This window comes from Cyprinus carpio, unplaced genomic scaffold (assembly GCF_018340385.1).
Source record: "Cyprinus carpio isolate SPL01 unplaced genomic scaffold, ASM1834038v1 S000006497, whole genome shotgun sequence".
Classification (NCBI taxonomy): domain Eukaryota; kingdom Metazoa; phylum Chordata; class Actinopteri; order Cypriniformes; family Cyprinidae; genus Cyprinus; species Cyprinus carpio.
The window spans coordinates 579,243-603,745 of NW_024879169.1; the positions used below are offsets into that span (position 1 = coordinate 579,243).

A 24,503-nucleotide genomic window follows, 5' to 3' on the forward strand; every position below is an offset into this window, starting at 1 on the left:
ATGCAGGTCTTTGTCTTCTCAGGTGTGAATTCATTATAGTTGACGCCTACTCGCATATGACTTTTACCAACAAAAAGTGTCTTTAGAAAATTTAAATCAATATATTGTTTTCTGTAAGTGAGTAAACAAGATGATTTTCACATCATTTAGAAAAAAAAATTCTAGGCTACAAGCTCCAGTTCTCAAAATTCCTGGGAACCAATTTTTTTGTATGTGTTTTATTGCCTTATTCAAGTGATTTTAACATTTTTAGTTTTTCACTAACCACGCATAACATTTTTTTTCTCAAAAACACAATCATGTACATACATGCTGCTAACATTTTTTTTTTTTCTATTTTGTGGTGTTTAAATTGAGATTAGACTTTAGCCATTTAGATATTTATAAGAAACTGAAAAAAGCACAAATGTCAGGGCATGACAAAACTTCTCCAGGCCCCAAAAATACCCTTAGACTCCAGAGGGTTAATTTGGTGATGCCAAATCAGATTTTGGATTTTAATAAAACAAAGTAAATACATTTATACCTAAACTAATTTTTATGGGTTAAATCAGGTAAAAATGTTTCTTTGAGGTAATAATTGCAGGTTACTACTTTTTATATAAATTGACAAAAACAATGAATAAAGACAATGAAAAAAAAGTTTAATTAAGAAACCATTTAATTAGTGGAATGGTGAAAGCTCTTATGCCTCAGTTCCTTTTTGTTTTCTTCACGAGCAAGGTTTTCCTCCACCTCAGTAAAATTGCTTCATCTCTGTCAGCATTCATAACCTTTGCTTTATAAGTTTAGGTATCTTTAGAAGGGTGATATGTACCCTCTTCTTCATCTGGAAGGGAGGGGCTTGTACCTAATGTATGCAGTCCAGAGTCTTCCTCACTGTTAGAGGCACGAGTTGTGAAGAGTTCTTTAAAATCTGCAAGATAAGACTATTCCATGAGCAAAGATACGTACCCCAAACAACCTCCCCACACTTGACTAAACAAATACCATTCCAGTTTTGTGCAGTACCTTCTTCTGGCAAGAGTCTAGTCTTCCACATGCTTTGATTAATCTCTTTTGCCTTTTCTTTTTCCTCTTCATAGTCATGGTCTTCATCTCCACCATCATAGTCTTCTTTATCATCACCATCTTCACGGTCATATTCATCCTCCCCTTCCAGCTTCTTGGATTCTGCTTTAATTTCCATGATATTAGCTTGCTCAGTGACTTCCAATGAGGGTTGAGGAGTTATAGCACCCTCGTGATCTGGCGGAGACATTAATAATTCAAGCCGCAGTTTTAAGCATTTTAATTACAGTAAACATTATCAACCAGCATTAAAACATTGTTATTACTGAAAAGGCTAATAAAAAAAAAAAAAAAAACCCACAACATTTATGAAACTTTTATAATCTGTGCGCAAAATTGTCCTCCAGATTGAACATACGCTAATTCCAATCATTCGGAAATAGGGTGTACATGCACACTCATTCACAAGTAGCATTATCCTTGCCCATGAAATAATTGTGAATTACATGTACAGGAATGCTGTGAGATCTCCTGTACTCCCTTCTCAGGTTTAGTTCAAGTATATTACATAAATGCAAATGAGCCATATTCCTAGCTTGTAGACAAATCCTACTGGTAATTTCTGGGTAAATTTGTTAATGATTTTAGATATGGTAAATGTTTTACACACCATTTAGTCATGGTTGGGAGCAGGTGTAAATGTTTTAGTACAAAGTAGAATTTTAGAATATAGAAACATGGTTTACAGAATTGACAAATTCATTCTGTCTGTATTTCATGAATGACGCCCAATGCTTAAGTAGTTTTAGGCACTGGGGAGTTAGAGACTAGTCCTACCTCTTGACCCAAATATGCCTTTAGAAAGAGACTGCAGCATATAATTTTTTCTATAATACAAACCCATCTCAGCAGAAACACCATTCTTCCATAGGCTACTATGAGGCATCGGTTTCTTATCTTTACTGAGAGAAGGGACTGGTGGAACACCCTGCTTCACTCTGGGAGGAGCCAGAAATCCCATTTTGATTTTTTTTGGAAGGATGGCCAGTGGCCCCACTGTTTTCTCCTGTTCCCATCCTATTGACACAGAGCCACATTTGTCAAAATGGTTAGAGGAAACATGCTTACCCGCCATTTAAATAAAGATCTCGTCTTTAAAATATGAAGACTGTATAAATAATTTCTCTTAACGGTCACCCGTCCCCTCTGTGGGACGCCCAAGTTTACTTCACTATTTTACAATTAAATCCTAATCTAATCGTGACAAACTATATATTGTTGGAAAGGTCTAAGTCTCCTAAAATAGATATTTTATCACTGTTTTTTTTTTTGTTTAAAAATTATGTAGGAAAAGTAACTGATTAATTTATGACAAGCAGTGTTGAGCAGTAACATTACTTAAACGCGTTACTGTAATTTGATTACTTTTTTAGCAACTAGTAATCTAACGTGTTATAATTTTCAAAATGGTATTTTGAGTATAGTTACAAGCCGAGGTCTCTATACGTTACTGCTGCGTTACATTGCTGACAGAATGCAGTGTTTTATAATCTAGAGATTGTAAAAAGGATGTAGCACACCTACTGTCGAGTCAAGTGCCAGTGGATTAGTTATTAAAAATAACACCACACGCCGACCGACGTTAAGTTAACACCACACGCCAATTAAGATGCAGATTTATTTGTTCATCTACATGGACACACCTCTCATGGCTATGAGGACTCTACGGCAAGTCAGAGCATCCAGTTTGCAAGAGCGCAAAGATGGCAAGGACAGCCCTTACAATTCTAGATATAGGGGAAAAATGCCCCTGAATGAGCTTTTGTCTCAAAGTTATCACATCAGGCACGAAAGAGTGCAAATTTGGAAATAATTTTATACAACAGTTAAATTAATAAGTAATATAATTATTGTATATTATATTTTGAGTAGGCTATCATTTCAGTTTGAAAAATAGTTTCACAAAAATTGAAATTCTATTTACATTTACTCACCCTGATGTCGTTTCAAACCTTATGTCTTTATTGCTTTTGAGGAACACAGGAAGATATTTTGAAGAATGCTGATAACCAAAGAGTTTTAGTCTGTAAATACATGGCGATTCAGATGCAGCTTCTGAAGTTCTGAAAAGTATAGCATGTGTAATTCTAAATTAAATATGAATTTTTTAAAGCTACAGGTTTTTTATTTTATTTTTATTTTTTTAAAACAAACTGAAATAATCAGTGCTGAATTAAGCGGAGCTGGGGGGGATCCGGGACCCCCCATAAAAAAAAATTGAATTATGCGAGTCCCCCCGATATTTTATATTCGTATCAACTACAAAGACAAATCTGAAAAAAAAAATCATGCAGTTAGGAAAGTAAATAAGATTAAAGAGACGGAGTATGGAGATTGAAGGCAATAAATGCTTACTGGTGCACCTCAGATTGTGAAAGCAGACTGCAGTATTGTCATTCATCATAAACAGTGTAGAGACAATGTAATAGATTCAGTGTGCAGTGTAGGGAGCCTCAATTAAAATGGAGATAGCGATGAACTAAGAGGAGTGACAGCTTTTTAAAGGGAGTTTGCACATGTAAAATTAAATGTACCTACAACAGTTTTATACATTTTGGATTTTATACAACAGTTAACAGAAGCAGTGGTATCTGCAGGTGTATGGTTGCACGCACTGTGTGTACCATGAGTGCTCAGACTGACCTGAGATTTGCCCCACAAACATTTCAGCATTTATCATAGGCCTATGTGTCCCGTATTTTCTGTCTACTGACCCAGCCATTATGATTTTTTTTGCATGCCAAAGTCAATTTCTGCATATAGCCTAAATATTACACCAAATAGAAGCAGAAAATCGTGCTATACACACTTTCATGAGATCAGGTTAGCCTACAACAATGCATTTGTAGGCTATTTTACAAATGGGAATACAACATTCATGACAATGTTTTACATTCCAGCTACCCGTAAAATGTATAGTGAAAATTACTTTAAAAGAGTCTGGAATGCAATAAAGTGATTTTAAAGCTATTTTAAAGCATTTGCTGCATGGATAAAAGATAATAATATATAATAATAAATAATTCACATATCAGACAAATTTTTATGGTATTTAGAACAGAGCTACATAAAAATAAGAAAATATAAGCAGCTATACAGTTATAAGACAAAGTTTTACATATGCCATTATAATGTGTTTTATTTTTTAATTGTACAGAATTATAAAATAAAACGCAAATTATAATCAGGCTTGTTTTAGGCTTTTTATTATTTGTATATTTTAGACATCCATCAGTTATTGTGGAAAAAAAAATGACTCATTGGACGTGCCTTTAAAGAGAAATGCATCTTTAGGGATTACATAATGAAATGGTTTCTATTTTTGATTAGAATCATTTTGTTTTAAAGTAGTAATTTAAAGCTTTTTATATATTTTTATTATGTCTGTGAGACAATTTGCTGAGTTTAGGTTCATCATTGTGAAGCGCATCTACTCAAAACCTAGACAGCAGAAAGTGTTTTCTTTATTTTATAAAAAGAAAAACGTTTTGTTGGTATTGTTAGTGCACATCAATAAAAGTAGACCCTTTAAAGTTTAGAATGATGTATTACTCTTACCTTTATGAGCAAAAAATTACTGCCTGTTTTAAGTTGTTTCCACTGTGAGAGAGTGGAAGCTAAAGCTGCTTTGCAGGATGGTCAACAAACGATTGGATATGCGTCTAACAGCACACATTTTTTTTGAGTAAACATTTAAAATAACATTGTGATATGCTTGAACTGTTTTATATCTATAGATTTTTTTTAGGCAAGTCGTGATGATTTGTGAAGGCTAAATTGATCAAACTTAGGCTATATGATCAACTCACTGTCTGCCGCTGGCTGCTTGGTCCTTAATTTAAAAAACAAAACAAAAAACTTGCATATAAAGAAACAAAAAAATGCTCCAAACGTTTTTCTAAATTAACTTTATAAAAAAAAAAAAAAAACGAAATGAAATAGTTCAGTTTTGTAAGTAATGGAAAAGTGATTATTTTAATAGCTGAAACAGTAGTATAAGCTTTTTTGGAAAAAGTGTGTGGGGAAGAAATCCTGCAGGCGCCCCTGAACATATGGACTTACATTTCAGGAACACTTATTGTGCTCTATTTCTTAAACAAAAATTTAAACAAAGTCACAGCTGATCGCTGTGCATCTCCAAACGAACACAGCTGTTTCTGAACAACGTTTTTGAATGAATCTGCGTTTTTGAACAAATCTAGGGAGTCAATGATTTACCCATCACCCATTCATAGAGAGTCGCTTGCTTCGTTCTTGAATGAACGAATCGATTAAATAAATGATTCATTGACAAGGCAGTGACATGCTGCCACCTACTGCTGGTTTCAGTTTAATTTTAAAGTACAAATTGAGTCATTTAAATAGTTTAATATTTCCATATTCAAAACTTTATATTTTAAACATTAATTTCATAACATCGTTATTATGAAATACATTAATGCCACCTCTGAGACTTCTCAAAAAGTCTGTATCTAATCAATGCAACAAGAGTTCTGTGCCTTGCAAAGATGAAATGTTGATGCTGATTTCATTTGACTGGTAACTTATTCTTCTGGATTTTATTTCATTATTTTAAGTGGAATAATTATTTTAAGTGGAAATTAAGTGTGTCGTTTAACATTTTTGATAAAAGTTTATAAATTAATTTTTTCTGCTTTAAAATATGACATACATTTAATAAAGTTTGAAAAAATGGGATTACAAAAGGTAAAAAAAAAAATCTTTGAGTCAGATATTGCCCTATGGGATGGTTAATTTATGTTATATAAATTATCAAAAAAGAAAAGTAAGTGTAGAAGCCTTGAGACTAATGTTACCTTTTAAAAACTAATTGCAAACATTTATGCAAAGTGTATTAAATATAATCTACAAAATACTGTACCACTAAAAGGTTTTGAGGGCAAAGCTAATCAGGCCACTGAGAGACAATTACTAATCATTCTTTTTTATTAAATCATTCTTTCATTTCACTAATCAATCTATTTTATTTATTTTTTATTAAATACAAAGTGGTCATTAATTATGCTTACATTGAAGCATGTGCAAATTCACAAACAAAGTATGTATAATTTTGCCATTAATGGTCTTAATATTCAAGAATGGCATAGAAAAAATATTAAATAAATGTAATGTTATTATAGATCACAAAGATATTTATAATTAAATACATCCAAAAGGTCAAGACTTGCCATAAAATTTCTTATTTAACCGTTGTAATAATTTCCAGATTTGCACTCATTTGTGTCATTTGATAACTATATTCCCTATATCTATATTTGTAAGTGCTTTATTTAAAAAAAAAAAAAAAAAAAAAAAAACACAACTACTACTTTTTAGTATGATTTCAGTTTATCATGTTATGTTTTTAAAAAGGAAGAAAATGTCCCCTAAAAAGATATTATAGAGTCATATAGTGTAATTGTGTTAAATGTGAAAAAGCAAACAAAATGTAGCTTTAAAAATTTATATTTCATTTAGAGTTACACATGCTATACTTTTATTTCAGAAGCTGCATCTGAATCGACATATATTTACAGACTAAAACAGGAAGATATTTTGAAGAATGCTGATAACCAAACTATTTTCCTCAAAAGCAATAAAGACATAAGGTTTGAAACAACATCGGGGTGGGTAAATGTAAATGTAATGTGAAACTCAACTTCTCTATACAGCTGGGTTCGTCAACCATAACTCCTTCCAGGACAGCCAGAAACCTAGGAGTTGTGATGGATCATCAGTTAAGCTTCACAGACCATATTGCTACAACGAACCGGTCCTGCAGATTTGCCTTATACAACATTAGGAAGATTAAACCCTTCCTGTCAGAGCAAGCCACCCAACTTCTTGTCCAAGCTCTTGTTCTCTCCAGACTGGACTATTGTAATGCTCTCCTGACGGGCCTTCCTGCATGTACTATCAAGCCTCTATGACTGATCCAGAATGCAGCAGCGAGGGTTGTCTTCAATGAGCCAAAAACAGCTCATGTTACTCCTCTCCTCATCAGGTTACACTGGCTACCAGTAGCCACTCGCATCAAATTCAAGGTACTGATGCTCGCCTACAAGACGACCACTGGCACAGCGCCAACATACCTAAGCTCATTATTTTCATGTTTTGCGCCCTCCAGAAGTTTGCGCTCTGCAAGTGAACGACGTCTTGTGGTGCCATCCCAAAGAGGTTCAAAATCACTCACAGACTTTTTCCTGGACTGCGCCCAGCTGGTGGAATGACCTCCCGATCTCAATCCGAACAGCTGAGTCTTTACTCATTTTCAAAAAACATCTAAAGACTCATCTTTTTCGCCTGCACTTAACCAACTAATACTAGTACTTACCTTTTCTTTTTTCTTGTCTATCATATTCAAAAAAAAAAAAAAAACCCTGGCTACGTGTTCTGTACTAGACTGAGACTTTGTCATAGCACTTGTATACCGTTGTTGTTCTCTCATTGATCTTTGGATAAAAGCGTCTGCTAAATGATTAAATGTAAATGTAATGTAAATGAAACTATCCCCAAATATTTTTAAAACTGAAATGATAGCCTACTCAAAATATAATATAATAATAAAAATAATAATATTAATTTCTTATTCATTTAACTGTTGTATAAAATCATTTCCAAATTTGCACTCGTGCCTGGTGTGATAACTTTATGGAGACAAATTCAGGGGCATTTTTTTTCGCCCTATATCTAGAATTGAAAGGACTGTCGTTGCCATCTTCCGCTCTTGCAAACTGGATGCTCTGACTTGCCGTAGAGTCCTCGTAGCCATGAGAGGTGTGTCCATGTAGATGAGTAAATAAATCTGCATCTTAAGTGGCGTGTGGCATTAACTTAACGTCGGTCGGCGTGTTGCGTTATTTTTATCATGTGGTGGCGTCTGGCGTTAACTTATTGCCTGTACGGCGCTTCTTTAACGCCTGGTGGCATTATGAAAACAGCGTTTTAATATTAAAATGGCGGTGAAAAGCACACAAATTCTGAACCATTTGGCTTTCCATAGATTAGAGGCCTACTCCCGCGAGACCCGACGCAACAGATTGCGGCGCGGGACAAGGTGGGCGAATGCAGAGACTCGTGTGTGCGGGATGCAGGGGTATAAAATGATTCACGGGACTCCCGTAAAATAGAAATATCTAAACATAAAATATCTAAAATAAATTGTTTCATCTATAATAAATAAATTAATCTATTGCACAAAAGCAACATTAAAGAATATAAAATATAAACGAGCAATGCAGTGCTGAAATTTGCATGCTCACGAATCCTCTCATTATAACACACGAATTGTAGACATTATGAAAGCTTCGTTGTGCATATACTTGTGTTATAACAGATTTGTGAGATTGTGATAAACTGAGACGTCTTTTAGAGATTATAAATGCAGCACTCTTTGCTGGCATTCTGCCAAACCATGCAGGCAGCAGCCAATTGCTTTAGCTAAAAATAACACTGTTCTGTGAATGTTCATGCTTCAATAAATATTTATCGGGAGCGTGTATGCTGGGATTTCATAAATTTCATGGAGAGAAAAAAAAAGTAATGTAACTAGTAATGTAACCAATTACTTTTGAAATAACGTAATCAGAACAGTAACATGATAACCTTTTAAAAGTAGTAGTCAGTAATTTGATTACATTTTTATAGTAACTTGCCCAACACTGATGACAAGAGTGCACCTCAAAATCTACATAACGGGAGTTTTGACCTGTGTTATATATAGGGCTGTGCAAAAAATCGAATACGATTTTCATGCGCATCTCTTCAGTAAAGACGCTCCTGTGATTAGTAGTGTATCTCCAGCACGTGCGTTCAGATCAGGGTTGCCAGGTTTTCACAACAAATCCTGCCAAGTTGCTTCTCAAAACTAGTCCAAAACTAGCCCAATCGCGTTTCCAGGAGGTTCCCCGATAAAAATTGCATCCCGGGGTTAAAATATACATTTTTTTGTCAGGGTTGCCTTGGTAAAATTCACATTTTAGGGGCTAAATATCACGTTATTGGTATTGGGGTCGCTTCAAACCCGCGGACATAAAAAACAACCGCAGACTTGGGCAACACTGGTTCAGGTGGAGCGGCATTTACTACACAGAGCCGTAGTCCACCGACAAGCTACACAAAAAATCGATTTTTAAAATCGCAGGCGATTCTTTGTCGATTTTGAAAGCGATTTTGTGTAGCTTGTGGTGGTACGGGACTACGTCCTCTGTGTAGTAAATGCCGCTCCACCTGAACCAGTGTTGCCAAGTCTGCGGGTTGTTTTTTCATGTCCGCGGGTTGTGAAGCGACCCCAATACCAATAACGTGATATTTAGCCCCTAAAATGTGAATATTACCAGGGCAACCATGACAAAACAAAAAAAAAAAAAACGTATATGTATTTAACCCCGGGATGCAATTTTTTTTCGGGGAACCTCCTGGAAATGCGATTGGGCTAGTTTTGGACTAGTCTTGAGAACGCAACTGGGCAGGAGGTTTTTTTGTGAAAAACCTGGCAACCCTGATCTGAACGCACGTGCTGGAGATATACTACTAATCACAGGAGCGCCTTTACTGAAGAGATGTTGCATGAACATCGTTATTCGATTTTTTGCACAGCCCTAGTTATATATATATATAAAAAAAAGAAATTCATTGACCCTTTTCTCTATCACACTTTAGAAATCATTAGAAAAGTAATATCAATTGAAAACTTAATCTAAAAAAATGTCCTTTGAAAACCATTTTAAAAACCAAGACATCGCATTCCATGAAAATGGTACCCATCAATATGTTACAAAATGTTTTCATTCGTGAATCATAATTTAAGTTTGGATCATGCACTTTCACGTCAATGTTCAAAAATGTGAGTGACAGTTAAGGGGTTAAAAGAAAATGTGAGTGACAGTTAAGGGGTTAAAAGCTTTCATTTTGGTGTAGATGCAATGTGTTTGTGGTTTAAGGTTCAAAAAACACATTTTCCATATACATGTACATTATTGTGGGTTCTCCTCTATGCCCGGCTTTTTGAAATGAGTAATTTTTTTTTTTTTCACAAGCTCATTATTCTGAAAAAGTGAGGTGTGCTCTGATTGGCCAGCTATCCAGTGTGTTGTGATTGGCCGAATGCCTCAAGCGTGTGACCGAAATGTTACGCCCTAAACATTCTATGCCGGCTCCCAGTTTAGCAAAATGAACAAATCGTTTTTTGAGTCATTTCGTTTATTTTTATCAAAGTATAATTAAAATGTTACGTGTTACTTCCTTAACGTCCTACTAGTATTTACACAAACGTTAATCACACTACAAAACAAAACAAAACTATAATGCTATAAGAAACACGAAAAAAATAATTCATTGTTTACCTGGTTTCTTCAGTCTATGATTAGCTCACCTAACCTCTTATCTGAAATAGTCCTCCGGTTTGAGTCGTTCCTTCATCACGTGAAAGCCTCGTATGCCTTTAACCGATGCAGTCTTGAGCCGGAAAGAGAATTGATTAGTTCATCTCTAGGGTCTTAGCGGGTTTATCGAGTCATTCGTTCATCATGTGACAGAACCCATTGACTTATTCGGCATTGGTGGGGAACGCCCACAAAAACGTTTATATAACCTCTTTATGCTGGGGGGGAAAACACACACCATTCCAATTAATGCGCGGAGACCTTGTTAGGCGCTTGATCTTTGCGTTTTGAGAAGATTTCGTTTGATGTTTTTTTGCTTGGTGCAGTGCCGAAAAGTTGCGGTGTGGCGTTCTGTACCTCTTATAAGTAAAATAAAAAAAAACCTGATCTGAAGATGTATATGGACTGGATAAACAGACGGACTACTGGACGGTAAGCACTTAGTGGGTAGCACAGATAGGCTACACTACTTACCCTGCAGTGATCTGTCATTAGTCCTGTCCCCCTGCATGGCTTACAACAACGCTCCTTCGCATCACAATAAAATAAATCTGACTTCCTGATATTTTGTGATGTCAAAAGCGTCTGCTAAATGACTAAATGTCATAAACATTTTTTTTATATCATTATACACAATCCCTTACGAAAATTTGCAATGGTATTGCTATAGTAAATGTATAGTAGGGCTAGCCAGGCGTTTTATTACCAGTTATAGCCTATAACCACAGTTTTACTACAAAATACCATGGTTTAAACTATGGTTAGTGTAGCAAACAATGTTTTTACCATAGTAAAGCTAAAGCATCACGTGACAGACCCATAAGATTATAAAAGGCTTTAACCTATCGTTCGTTCGTCATGTGACGTGACAGCATTGGATAGAGGAATTAACTTACAAGCTTCCTTACAAACAGGAACATAGTTATTATTATTATTATTATTATTATTATTATTATTATTATTATTATTATTATCATCATCATCATCATCATCATCATCATCTACTCTTACAATTACTGCATTTCTGGTCTCAGATTGTAGCTTTTTAATTCTTAGTTTATAAATGTGTGAATTTTCTTTCATGTTGGTTATTTTTCATATGCTGAATGTTGTAACAAAGGTAATAAAGAGTTGGTTATTAGTATTAAGTCTCTTTCCTGCTCTAGACTGCACTGGTTACGCTTATGGGTCCGTCGTCGCGTGATGAACGAATGACTCGATAAACCTGAAGACCCTAGAGATGAATCAATCAATTCTCTTTCCAGCTCAAGACTGTATAGTTTTTAAAGCTTACGGGGCTGTCATGTGATGAACGAATGAACTACTACTACTAGTACAGAACCTATTGTGCATGCATTTTAAAATTAACAAATCGTTTAAGAACGACACATCACTAGCCAGCAGCACAAGACTCAGTCCAGCTGCTCTGCTAGTGCACATCCCATCATCGGTTCTCTTTTGCAGTTCAGTCAATGCCGGTTAGGAGTAACTGAATAACTCAGGATATATTGGTTTTTCGCGTCATAGGGAGTGTATGCACGTTTATAAACTGAATAACTTTAGTTATTTGTGGATTAGAGCGTACTGGAGACGCGAACCATTTCAAATGATTCAGTTCGATTTGGTGAACTGGTTTTCGACCAGTTCACTAAGAAGATCCAGTTAAATAGAACGATTCGTTCATGATCCGGCAATCACTAGACGAGACAAACCAATAAAACCCATTACAAACGAGGCATGGTTTGCATCCAGTGGGGACATGATTACTGATTATAATGACTTATACTGTCTTTTTAGGCGTTGCGTATTGTGCGGTGTAAACATAACCATGTCTGCATTTGTTATCTGAGAAAACAAACAACAAGCCTACTCTACACTGCTCAAAACTGGAGTTCGAGTCATAATTGGCAATTGCAAAATAAAACAAAATAAAACAAACTTACAGGCTGTGAATCAGAAGCGCCAATCTATCCTTGCAAAGTTTGAATTGCCCCACTTTATAGAAACAGCCGTTGTGCCACAGACGCATTTCAGACTACTGGTTCAGGAAACAGTCCTCATCCTCCATAAAATGCACTGCACACATCTGAATATTTTGGTTGGACTGTTCTGGAACAGTGTTGAAATACAACTTACCCACTGATTTCTAGTTGTGTCCTCTTTTGGAAGGCCCAAACAATGTAGTTTCGCTTTTCACAACAAAAAACACAGCGGGCCCTATCATACACCCGGCGCAACGCGACGCAAGGCGCAGCACAAGTGTGTTTGCTAGTTTCAGTCCGGTGCCATTCACATTTTCCCGTCCAGCGCCACATCGTTTAATAAGCAAATGCATTTGGCGCCCATTTGTGCGCCCCATGGGCGTGCTGGTCTAAAAATAAAAAAAAAAAAAAAAAAAAAAAAAAAAAAAAAAAAAAAAAAAAAAAAAAAAAAAAAGAGGTGTGGTGAAGGAGAATTGATGGAGAATTGCTATTTTAAGGAGCTGAAAATAGACATGCGCCATAGACCAACTCAAACCTGGTCTTAAGTCTGGCGCAATGTTTTTTTTTTATTTAAAGAGCGTGTTAGTATAGCGGGGTCCACAAACACGCGTATAAGCTGCTTATTAAAGACGGATGCACAGCAGCACACAAACATGCCAAATACTAAAAATTAAAGGATTGCATTGCATAAGAATTTTTTGTAGGCTAATTAAATATAAAAATGCCTACATGTCATAATGGATAGTCATCGCATGTATCAGAATTAGGATATCTATTTGCTCGCACACGAGCAGCTCCGTTTCATCTCGGAGATGTGTTCTGTCATTGCGCTTGCAAATTCCGCTGTGTAAATAGCAAATCCGTCATGGCACGGGCACAACTGGCTCTTAAAGGGAATGGAAGATGAGACTCTGATTGGTTTATTGCAAGTTACGCCCAAAAAAACACCTATTACTCATTAAGAGAATAGGGACAAACCCATTTAGAACCATGCGTGCCAAACGTTTTTCCGTCATTTAAAATAGCAAAAGTGGATTTGGACTTGCCCTGAGTACACCTGCGCCGTGCACTTTACACTTTGCGTTTAGATCGTTAAAAATAGGGCCCAGAGACTCCATACAATGTGGAAGCGGCAGCAACAGAGATAATAAAAGTTACGTCTTCTTTCTTTGTGTGAACATTTGTGCGGTGTTATGCAAATCTTCCCACATAGTGACGGAGAGATGTGGGGGCGTGTTAGAACAAGCCGTTTTGGGGTGTGTGGTTTACTTCACTTTTATAAAAAAAAAAATCTCTTTGGATTTGAGACTTTAGTCTTTGCAACTTTACAGATCTATTTTATGCACCAAGAGCTTGTAACACTCCAAAGAGAAAGGAAAAAAATTGAAATCGCATCATATGACCCCCTTAAAAAAAAAAAAAAAAAAAAAACGACAATCACTAGACCTGGAAATGCTTACCCACTGAAACAACTCCCTCATCCTCCTCTTGTGGGAGAATTATGTTCCTCCAGGACAGAACAGGCTCACTTGCTGTTAGCAAGGATTTGAAGGAACTTCCAGAACCCTCTTGAATCCTGGGCTGAAATTTGTTGGCCCTTTGGGAAGATGAGGTCTGGTCTTGTCTGGGAGAAGGTGGCTCAGATTGTTGCAGTGTAGAACGGAAGGATTGTGCATAATCTTTTGTTGTTTGGCAGCTGTAACAAACCCAGTCACCTCCATCTGCAGCCTTCCAGCTTGTAGATTAAAGAGGGGAGTGAGGGAAAGTTGAGGTTGGTTCCCAAAAGAAACAAAAGATACCAGAAAATACAGTTTGCATGGCAAGATGATTAAATGTTCTGTACTAGACAAAAAATCCCAAGGACGAAAGCAAAGCTTCATACCTTCCATCGATAAAGGAGCATGCTTTATGAAAGGGGTTAACTGCATCCATTACAGGGTAAGCTTGAAGAGTACAAGTGATGTACATCTGTATAACAAAGTGAGAAGTATGTTAATTTGAATTCATAAATAATTACTGAGTGTCAGAATTCAATGTGTACATCAAATTAACAGCACTCCCATTTTCCTCCGATATTATTAACCTAGGCAAATATAACAAACCCTCCATCACCATGTTATTGTTTTGGGCCTGAGTTTCAGTTTAATTTATGTTCATTGCCACATCATCTTCACAGGCTATTTCATGGTGTTTGGTCTCCGAACATGTTTCCATTGGAATACACTATATACAACCTCTGGCCTTGTCTCTTGGTTGAATCTGAATGCATCCAGTTGTAGTTGTAGTTTGTCATTCTGGATTCTGGGAAGGAAACGAGACTTTGAGCCTGTTGTCTGTCCATCCATCAGACAACTAATGGGGGGGGGGGGGGGGGGGACAACACACAAATATACTTGGTGATTAGCCAAATAATTTCATTTGAGTGAGTGGTGCTTGCCTGCACAAAACTTTGATTAAAAAAGACATTAAAAAAAAAAAAAAAAACATCTTGATTGTACCCACCCATGATTTTCAATAAATGTGTATCTGGGTCCAGACTTAATATCTGGAATCACTGTGGCAACACAGCTCTCAAAATATACACGGAGGTTAACATGATGACCCAGACAAACTGAGGCTTCTATATTTATGATGTCACCCAGGAAGTACACAGAAGAGGCCCGTTCAGAGCGCCAATCACCTGAACCAGAAATAATTCAGACAAAAATGTGACCATGCTACAACTGCCTACTTTACATATCCAGGTAAAGAGTCAGAATAAAGTCTCTCGAAATTAAAAACAGGTTAACAATTACATTTTTTGTGGTAGTCCATGTCCGTCTACACTCTAGCATACTTCTAACATTTGTCAAAATGAGTCTTTGGTAGATGTTGGCATCTCTCTCATAAAAATTAAAGATTCTAATGAATAATCCAGAACTACAGGTTTTGTCCAATCAAATCTTCTCTACAATGAGAATGTCCCTCCAACTATATTAAAAAAAACTGCACATAGCAATCAACCAAAACTATACTTGTAAAATAGTGCACATACTTGTCATTAGCTTAAGTGAAACTGCAAATCCTCCACTGCTGATTGCGTTGAACTATAAGGAACCCATGTTGGTCTGATGGGGTTACTGGTAACATCAAACCTTCTGAGAGACAAAGGACAACAACATAAATGCTCCAGCAGATCTTTTGTCAAACAAACAGAACTTGCAGCTGAATTTCTGTTGACCATAACGCATCCATTTATTAGTAATTAGACAAGATACAACTGGATAAACCTTTAATAATTAGGATCTTGAATAAATTCCAATAGTCAATTCTGCTAAAGGACAGTAACACCATGGTATGTTAGTTATATACCAGGGTAATTGAACTAGTGTAAATATGCTTCCAAAAAAAAAACAAAAAAAAGTCTGTTGCCAGCAGCATAGCCCACTTACCTGCTATAATAACATTCAATGGGAACTATGGCCTGCTCAAGGCGAACCACTCCATCTGGAGAGGGTTGCGGAGTGAAGATAAGGAGGTTGGTGTATATAAGGGAGTCATCTGTAATCTGAACAAAAGGAAAGCTTAACTGATTAAAATTACATTTATTCAGTTAGCTAGTGTTTAAGTGGTTGTCAAACTAGTCTTATTTCCAGAAGGAAATATTTTGCTGCTTTGTAATCAAGTTTTGGTTGTAGGATCTGGTTTGAAAAAAAAAAAAAAATTAAAAATAAAACTGCTTTGCTACTGTCATAATGCAACACACATTGTTTCATGTGAATGTTGCTTAATTAAAAAACATTTTTTCTGTCATGAGTCAACAAACAAAAATAGTTTGTATTTGCAAAACAAGTTTTTCTCAAAATGACCAACATCATTGGTTTAGTAACCAGGCTGATTCAGGTTTTTTTCAGAAATGGATTCATTAAACTGATTTAAACCAGTAGCTGGGCAAATTCCAGTCAAAAGCCAGTATCTCTATGCCGTAAATCACTCTGTAGGGAAGAACCCTTGAAGTGGGGACTTCGGAGGGAGCAGGGCACATAAGTGTCATAATGAAGTCATTTTGAACACTTGGCAAAGGGTACAATGGAAGACAACAAGTTCCTCATTCACCTGGAAGGTTACAATGATAAATTTCTATTTCTACCATAAATTTCTTATAATAGTTGCAAATAAACATATTACAAAGAAGCAAAAAGTATTTTCATGAGTTCACCTGCCCATGCAGTCCTGGGCCCGTATTCACAAAACATCTTAAGGCTAAAAGAAGCTCATAACTTGCTGATTTAGGAGAAAATCTTTAAAACAATGGGCGTGTCAGTCCTAAATTTAGGACTCTTACATTTCTGCTCTAAGAGCATTTCACAAAAGCGTTTTAACACTAAAACTAGATTTCCTCAGTCACTAAGACCAAGCCACAAACTATATTTTCTAAAATGGCTGTTGCTGGCAATCTGCCTCTGAACGTTAACGTTTTAGAAAACATTTGATGATAAATGACCTTTTTAAAAAGGTATCATCTTCGGGTTTTGGAGAATACCCCAACTCCTAATTTAACTTTGATTCTGTACTTGTTTTCATTAAACAGCTGAGCAAGTAGTAACAGATGTTCTTGCATCCAGTGTTTTTTTTTTTGTTGTTGTTGCGTTTTTAACATTTGCATGTATTACTATCAGCCATGATCATTCTACTCTTAATTAAAAAGGTTGTTTATATGAATATACACTAATTGTTTTTGAGCAGTATATATATACTGAATATATACTGAAGATATACTGGTTTAATTAGTGACACTTATCCTGCATTTTAAAAACTTTATTTGAATGTGGCAACAATAGTGTGCTCTACAATATTCCCATGAATAAAATCTGACAGACTATCAGCCAATCACTGTGTGCATAGTAAGCAGGCTGACATATATAGCAACAAGGTCAACCCGCCCTTACTCTTAGCTCAAGACTTCTCATGTTCCTTGTAAAAGCTCGTCTCAGCAGCTTTGTGATTAGGTTTTAAGAGAAAACTCTTAGCTATAAACCTTTTACTGCCATTTAGGAGAACTCTTAGTGGTAAGATAAAACGCTTTGTGAATATGGGCCTTGTTCTTGATTGCAATCTCTTCTCTTGACTCCATATTAAAACACATTTCTTAAAAGGCACAATATGTAAATTTTCACTGCTAGAGGGCGAGTATTCAAACCAAACAAACATAGTTTGGTGGTGATGCCGTGACTGAGTGTGGAATCATGAGAGTTTGTGGTCTTCATCCCCACAGCCAATGCAGTCCGATGGGACTTCGGCAGAAATCAAGTTCATGGATGAGCTAATGATTTATTAATATAGTAGAATGAAGCAGGGTGAGGCTGAAAGCAGTTGAAGAGAAACGAGGCCACTGAACGAGCATGACACACGGCTCGAAAGCAGTGGCGCTTTTATTATGCCACAGTCGACTGCTTCCACTCCTTCCGGTCATGTGTATGTGGGGGGAAAAAAGCTGCGCTGTTTTATCATACTAGATACATTTGAAAGTTCTGTTATAATGCTACTGTGTGGTCATCACTGGTCTATTAAAACACAAAGCATCTTTGGTGTTCCTATTTTCTACAAAAAACTGGAAATCGAGGGGTTATGACATCATTGGCAGGTGACACAATGACACTATGGACATGTTCCGTGTCATTAATTAAAATTGCTTCTTTGTCTGGATTTAAACGTTCTTTGAAACATTTGGGATAAAGTACAAAAGCCAGCAAAATATATAAAACTGTTCTAGTGGTTTTACAAAATTTTAATAAAAAAAAAAAAACTTAAATATTGTGCCTTTAATTACGAAAGTTATTCAAACTTAATATGAAATGCATGTGAAAATAGATCACCAAAAAAAAAATAAAAAAAAACACTACTTGAATTATTCTACTCAAACTCTCCCGCCATCTAGCTTTTAAAAAATGTGCCTTTCCATCAAGGGAGCAAAAACGCTGTTGGAATTTGCCCTACTTTTAAGCGATTAGCTCAAATAGAAAATAGCTGGCTCAATCATAAGAGTCATTTAGGAATATACACACACACACACACACATACATTACTTACATACACACACACGTTCTCTATTATAGATCAGTGTGAATTGGCCACGTGTTATCTCAACTTTAGCTTGCTGTACAGCAGGATTTAGGGATGTTCATTTTAACTGATTAACCGTTAACAGACCATTAAGAATTTTGACCAATTAATACAATCAGTTAAGCGGTTTAAAAAGTAATTTATTTATTTTCAGTAATTTATCAAAATATTTAAAAAGGTTTGCTGCATGGTTAAAATATGCTACACATAGAAAAAAAAAGTTGCATATAATAAGTCACATTTTATTTCATTCAGAAATAGGCCTAATGCCAACGTGAAATGTTTACAAACATGATAAACTGTAAACATAGGCTATTTTAGTTCCCCTCACTCCACAACAAATCCTTTCAATTAACAGTATTTAGAAAAGAACAAGAATAAAAAAGGCCTTTCAGAAGTTATAGCAATATAAACGACAAGCCAAAACAAATTCATTTAGGTTAAAACGAAACAAACCAACGTTGGTCCTCTCATTCAACACAAAATCAAATGTTTCCGTATTCGCGATATTTGAATGCCAAATTATTTATTATGTAGTCTACTTCACTTGTGTCCCAATATCCACATAAAACAATATTTTGCATAACAGAACAGTACGGTGATAACACTTAACGGCACAGATTTTACTACATATTTAAACTGAGCTGTGTGTTTTTCTTCGCATGTTTGACAGTGTATTTTATTATGATAATGAACAGGCTGCATTGTCAAGGTAGCAAAGCTTAATGCCAGCACAATTTTTTCCTTCTAAGTGGAAGCAACTACTCCTTTTAGTCAAAGATAATCAGAATTGTAAACGGTTTGTGCGTAAAATAAGCCTAAAGAAAAATAGGATGCCGCTTTCTGCCGTCTGGCGCAGAACAAAAAATGTACCGAAAATGCTTTTTCCATGGGGCAGACTGGCCATCTGGACGTTCTGGTGAAGTCCAGAATGGCCATCCATCCAACGGCCGTCGGCCTGGCTGATTCATCAAAGAACAAGTGTCAGATAAAGTGACGTTGACAGCCGACAAATAGGGGAGCTAATGAAATCTATTTTTGCTAATAAGAAACCAAAACTGCCGTATATGGCCTGCAATCTTTTAGTGCGGCCCGCTGGATCATTTTAGACTCGGATAATCCATTTTAAAATATTTGAAATGTAAATCACGTAATGCTGGTTAGTTTATGATGTTAAAGGTGTCATATGATGCTGCTAAAAAGTACATTATTTTGGGTATTTTGGTGTAATGAAATGTGTTTATGCTGTTTAAGGTTAAAAAAAAAAAATAAAAAAAAATATTCCACATACTGTACATTGTTTCTCTATGCCCCACCTGCGTTGATTTTTACAAGGCTCATCGCTCTGAAAAGCAAGGTGTGCTGTGATTGGCCGAATGCCTTAAGCGTGTGACTAAAATGTTACGCCTCCTAACATATTGTGATGCCTTGTCCGGCTGGAGCAAGGAGACAAACATAAAACCCATTAAAATTTGATATAAACATGATTTCTAGTCGTGTCTTCTTTTGGAAGGCCAAACAAAGTAGTTTTGCTTTCTCAATGAAACAGCGTCATACACCACGGCCTTGAGTCTGCCGTGGCCGGCTTGAGTGGGCAGAGGCAGACGGCTTGAGGCGGATTCCACAAAGGAGCGTACCTTGTGCTTGTGGCAACCACATGTGACGACCCCAGGCTGGACTCCGTTTCATCCACGGTGAAAGCAGATTCAGCGATCCACAGTGCACAGTTGATGTATTTCCTCAGCGACCAGCACGGATCAGATCTAGGCATGACGAAGCGGATATCGACCTCTTTTAAAAAGGCCAAACGAAGTGCTTTCGCTTTCACAGTGAAACACACAGCGTCTATACAACATGGTGGCAGCAGCAACAACAATAATACTACAACGAGAATAAAAGGTACGCCTTTTTTTGCGTCAACATCTGGGCGGCATTATGCAAATCTTCCCACATACTGACATAGATATGTAGGGGCGTGTTAGAAAGAGCAGTTTCAGGGGGGCGTGGACGAGTTTTAAATTTTATAAAGAATATCTCTTTGGATTTGAGACTTTAGTCTTTGCAACTACAGATCTTTATTCACCAAGAGCTTGTAACACTGCAAAGAGAAAGGAAAAATTTGAAATCGCATCATATGACCCCTTTAATACTATCTTCAACCAGGAGAGGTCGCTAGTTTCCAGCCGCTGCCCGTATTAATTTCAGTGCAGTAAGACGTGCCCTCTAATGTAAACATTCACTAACATTAGCAAATAGGATGACCAAATGTGCCATTTTCCCAGGACACCTTCTGGCCAGGATTTCTATATTTCGTAAAATCTATTTTTTGGCTTTGTTTGCACTGTGCAGACCAATTGTTGTACGACAAAGTACTGAGAGCGGACTGCTTCTTGTGCTTTTGAATCGTTCTCACGGTACTTTGATGTCATTCACCGACTGGTATGCTCAGTGCTACTTCAATTCGAACACTAATATGTACACGTATTTGCATCGCTTTGACCATTCTCTATAGATCATACCTTCTCACGCACCATGATTGGTCGATTACATACAATGTCTGCATGTTATCAGTCAAACGACCATTACCTTCATTAAGTATGAAAACATGAAACCAAAGCCAAAACCTGTATATTTTAGGCAATATAGAAATCCTGGCCAGAACGTGTTCTGGGAAAATGCCATGTTTGGTCACTGTAGCAAATAATAAATGAAAAACTGACCATGAAAACAGCATTTTCTAGTTGAGATTGAGTAAACCGATAATCTTTTTACCAAGTTCAAGGGGATACTTATGTTTGGAAATCTGTTATTTAAATCATCATCAAACAACTATGCACAAACAACGGGGGTGCCAGAGTTGCACTTGCCTCAAATTTCAAAGGTAAAATGCATCGTCAACAAAAGCTTTTTGCCAAATGCATGACAGAAATGTTTGCACTTAACTATGTTCTTAGGGTTTCCGCGGGTCCTTAAAAAGTCTTCAGTTAAATCGTTTAAATCTAGGGCCATGCAAACTCTAAAATGATACAGAAAGTCTTAATTATAAGGGGTCTTAAATTTGGGGACAGAAAGACAAGAATTGCAATATAGATTAGTATCTAGATTAAACTTCAAAAGGCTATGATTTCACTGAATAAACCTGAGCGCTGCACGTTTCAAAGTCAGGCACACTGCTTTGGAGCTTTGTGCTGCGGTTCCCGGGGAAACTGCTAGTTCCGAAAGTGAAACCTACTGGCAGAGAACGTATTTGCTTTTTCAATAAGCCTGTCTGCTATTTTTGCTACATATTTTTAAATGTGAACCATTGGATCGACAAAAAGCTAATGCATTATAAAACTCTAAACAACTAAGACACTTAGATATATTTATGTAATTTATTCATTGATTAATAATAGCCTAATTGTTTAAATTAATACAATTACTGATACTTTTGACTCTTCCCTTCTCTTAAAATTGTTTAAAGGCTGAAATGTGAAGTTCAGGTCTTAAAAGGGCTTTAAAGCTCTTAAATATTATTAAAAAAATCCTGCAGTTACCTGGTTTTTTATGGTACCATTTGGAATAACTATTTATTTTTAATAAGCCCTTTTTAACGGTCAACTTACGTAGGTTTGAGAATGTTCTGTAATTAAAAAAAAAAAAAAAGGGCCCTCTGTACATTTGTTTGTTTGCAAATTTACAATGCAATTGAGATGTTTATTTGTTGGGTTGATATTACTGTCAACTGACAACAAAGTTTCCCGTCTGAATTAGCTTAACTGCACAAGTTTTATAGTTGTTAAAATCTTTAAAAACAAGTTACATTAATAATAATTTAATTTTCTTCAATAAAAAGGAAATTGAGTAAGACAATGTAAAAGATGTGTGAACGTGGATTAGTAATCTGGCCCCTAGGTATATATGAGAAAAAATGCTGGCCCTCGTCACTATCAAAGTTGCCCATCCCTGCTATAGAGCATATAGCCTATGAGCACTATATTAATATCCCAGGACACCCCTAGTCCGAACATTAACTGCTATTTATTACTTTGCATTGTCTGACATGAATATTCCATACATTCATAAAGAGACAGCAGTGATTCTACAATGGGTTACATTTGAGAGATAGGCCTATTGAGTTAGAAAATAGAGACACTTTCTAGAGTTTCTTGCTTCTAATAAGGTAAACCAAAGATAAAAACACAAAGTTAACAAAATTGTGTTAGTAAATAGATACATTTTTTAGAGATATATATATTTATTAAGGTATATCATAGATATACATATATATATATATATATATATATATATATATACATATACATACACACATATATATATATATATATATATATATATATAAATAAATCTCATGAAAATAAGAAAAGTTTGTGGAACCTAAAGAAAAGGACACTGGAGTGGACCCTGCAACAAGGCTTCAGAAGGGAACAAACAAAAAAGCTATGAGAAAAGAACCACTTACAAACTTCACGGATTTAACAAAAATGATTATTCCGTCTTAAAAAGGATTTCACTACAATAACTTTTTTGAAATAACCTTTCCATTTACAAACAAGGACCCCCTCCCCCCCCAAAAAAAAAAAAAAAAAAAATTGCAAAAGGACAAACCAAACCAACAGGCCCCCAACTTTCCATTTGATGGAGTTCTCTGGCATACTACAGCTGTAGAACGGTATAGCAACTTAAAATAACAAAAGAGGGCCGTTGTCATTCACACCTTCTGATTGGATTAACTGAGCCATCACTATCTCTACTAAAGACCTGTAAACGACATTACCATGGCAACACCAGCAATGGGGACTGGAGCTCACACCTTTTCTTACCCCCCAGACATCAAGTCTGAGAAGAGAGCAACACAAGCTCAAAACACAGAAGGAAAACCCTGAGACACTGTTTAAAGATACTTTAAAGATACATTAAAGATACTTTAAACAGTAGGGGCAAAAACCATCACCACAAACCTGCTCTTCTACACAGAACACCCAACTGCGTGGCACACAGCCTCCTGCACACTGTTCCAGTATCACACCAAACATGGAATCTGTAAAGGCAGACAACTGTTCATTTATGAATACCCAGAAAAAGTCCCAGAGAACAGACACATGACAATAAACTTATCAAAATGGAATGGTAATGTACAGCGAAACAATGCTGCCCTCACAAACGTTGAGCAGACCTTCCACTGCTTAAAAGAAATGGTGGAAAGAGATGAAGCAAACCCCCTGACTGACAGGGGCCCCAACAAATAGGTTAAAACGAATTAAAAATTTTTATTATATTATACACTATAAAAACCATCATCGAGTATATTTCAAGATAATAATAAAAGGAATGATGTCTATGCTTTGACTTATTTTGGCAATAAAAGTTAAATATCACCATTGACCAAAAAATAAAACATCCATATTGACTGACCGCCCCCCTGTATCCGCATGAAATGGTTTGGTCCTGCCTTAGCGCACTCATCAGTGACTGTGTTTAGTTAGTTGCAGACAGTCAATCAATGCACAGTGCGCTAGAAATACAGAGACCATAATATTGAGTAGGAAAATCAAATCTGGTTTTCAGAAAAGGAAAGAGAAAAGAGAGAGAGGAAAGACAAAAGAAAGGGTGTCGTTGTGTATCCCAGTTTTTCACCAAGAAAGGTGGGTAACGTTAGCCTTTAGTCTGTGAGTGGTATTACCCTGTTGTCTATAGTGTAATAAGCTAGCTAGCTGCAGGCTAGTGTTAGCCTACATTTCATCAACATTCAATAAGTGCAGGGAAACGTTTAGCAAGATACTCATATTAAATCATTTTCCATGCCCCTTTTATCAGACTTAACAGATGAGTCAGCAGCACCCCAGTCTCCCCATAACTGCACCCTCCCTGTCCCAGTTAAGAAGGGGAGCAGCACTGTGTTAATGACTTAGCATCATTCCAGGGAGTCTGTGTGGGGTTCTCTGTCGCTCTTGCTCTTTTTTTT

The 24,503-nt window shown here is 36.3% G+C and overlaps 1 pseudogene; it reads right to left on the minus strand.

Moving 5' to 3' along the window:
- Window positions 1-648: 648 nt before the first annotated feature.
- On the minus strand, window positions 649-23,637 carry LOC109064773 (annotated as a pseudogene).
- Window positions 23,638-24,503: the final 866 nt, after the last annotated feature.